Below are 2,397 nucleotides of genomic sequence, written 5' to 3' on the forward strand. Positions count from 1 at the left end.
CGGCACAGCGCGAAAAGGCCAGTTGAGTCCTTCTAGCAACCGCCCTATTGAAAACAGGCTTCCACGCTCATAGTAAGCTTTGTCCCAGCTTTCCGAAGATTGCAGTTGTAGACCCTCGGGGCAAAGGTAAAGGGTGAATGAAGATACTTGCACGGTGGGTTAGCGTAGGGCACGGGGCTTGGGTTGGGGAGGAGGGTGCTGGACGAGAGACTCTGCTCTTTTGTGCTTAAGGAAGGGCTTAGCTGCAGAGACGAGGGTGTAAATAACAGAGAGAGGGTCCCGAGGAAGCCGTTTTGCCTCCTGGAACGGTTGGGTAAATCCAGAAACAAGATCTTTTGGGGATCACTTGACAAGCCCTACATCCTATGGCCACGTGTCTAGAATACACTGGTTTGCTGCCCTCCCACTGGTCCCTAGACCCATTCCTTGGTAATCTAGTAGGAGTAAAGGGAAGGCACAGTAGAGAACACACCAAATCAAACTTTGCAACCAGCCTAAAGGTAATAATTTTCCTACAAGGACTCAATTCCAACGTCTTAACCAGCACCTTATGTGTCTTCAGGGCAGTACTTAAGGCCATTGTGAAAATCTGGGCAAGGGGTTTGGAAGTGTGTTCCCAAGCGGAAGTGGGCATGACAGGAGAAAACTGTTGCAGGCTTAAGCAAGGGACTAGGACTTTATGCAGCTAGAGGTAAGGGAGACGTGCTGAAAACTGTGCTGTCCTCAACACACACCAAGACACGTCCCTAATCAAAACCATTCTTGAAACGTCTCATTCCTAGCTTTGACTTGGAACTCCACCCCAAATTCTACCAACACCAACTTCTCCTGGCAGCTCAGAAACAGTAATTCCATACAGGGCTCCTCGAATGTGATCAAACCTTGGCTTTCCAGACAAGTGTACACTATTTTGAAGTGGTTTACCAAGGGGTAAGAGGTAGAATCAATTAGACCTGGTCTTTAAGATCTTGGTTAAAATGTAAATACTATTCTATACATGGCCTTGCTCACAATGCATTTTACCCCTTATTGGCTTAGTGAGCCTCACAACCTCTTTCTTAATTCCTGTCTTAGTAGGGAAACAGAAGTTCAGAGATGATGAGTATTTTGGCCAGGATCACTCAGCTAGTAGACAGTAGAAGCAAGACCATGAAAGTTAGGTCTCCTTCTTAGGAGTTCGTATTGTGGTGTCCAGTAACCTTGCCTGTGAATCATTGCAGTCCCCGTTTCTTAGAAACGATGATTCACTTCCACCAAAGCCTGAAAGCAAGAGAAGGGGAATCCAGAATCTAAAATACAAAAGCAGGAAGGGTAATGCACAAGCAAAGCTGACCCACAGGATTCCATGGGGCACAACCCTGTCATTGTTTAATCGGTATTCCCCTTACTGCTCAGGTGTAAAGCCTGCTTGCTCTCTTTTATGCTCTGGAGCTTTACTTTCTAAGACATGATTTTTTGTTTTTTAAAGAGTAGCTATATAACCCATGGGATAAGGCAGAGAGACACACAGTGTCTTGCCAGATGGATAGGAAGATAATCTCTCATTTCCAATGAGTGGTTTTCTCATATTTTCAACTTGGAAAAAAAAATGTGAGAAAGGTGATTGGATGATTTGTATAATACAATGCAAGAGAATTTGTATAGTAGAATGCACACAGTTCCTTCTGGTCAGCGTGGTTCACCTGCCAAAAGCCCTGGAGCTGCCTTGCTCTCCAGAAATCATTGCTTCCCTTTCACTTAATTTGTTCATTAATTTTCTTTCAGTGCTAAGTACTTAGGCAAGAACAAATATTTTAAAGGTGGAACAAATATTCCTTTGTCCATCTGGAATTAGGAACAACTGCCTCACAAGCTGTAAACTCCTTTTAACCTCCTGCTGGGATTGTAACAATATAACTTAGTCTAGAGAGGGGTCCCTAAAGCCACTTAGATATTTTATTTGGTCCAACCACAACAACAAAAACCAAAACAAAGCAAAACAGCAACAAGAAACCACACCTGCTTCAGAGTGTAGTTAAATTGAAGATACTATATCCAATGATGCATAACGATAAATAACACAGAAGCCAGGAAGGGGAGAGAAGAGGGGGTGGAAAACAATACGGGGGGAAAAAGGCTATACATATATTTATTACCATTGAACTGTACACTTAAAATGGTAAAGATGGTAAATTAAAAAAAAAATTACATAGGCCAGGCGTGGTGGCTCACACCTGTAATTCCAGCACTTTGGAAGGCCACGGTGGGTGGATCATGAGGTCAGGATATGGAGACCATCCTGGCTAACACGGTGAAACTCCGTCTCTACTAAATATGCAAAAAATTAGCCGAGTGTGGTGGCACATGCCTGTAGTCCCAGCTACTTGGGAGGCTGAGGCAGGAGAATCGCTTGAACCC

This window comes from Colobus angolensis, unplaced genomic scaffold (assembly GCF_000951035.1).
Source record: "Colobus angolensis palliatus isolate OR3802 unplaced genomic scaffold, Cang.pa_1.0 Scaffold256, whole genome shotgun sequence".
Classification (NCBI taxonomy): domain Eukaryota; kingdom Metazoa; phylum Chordata; class Mammalia; order Primates; family Cercopithecidae; genus Colobus; species Colobus angolensis.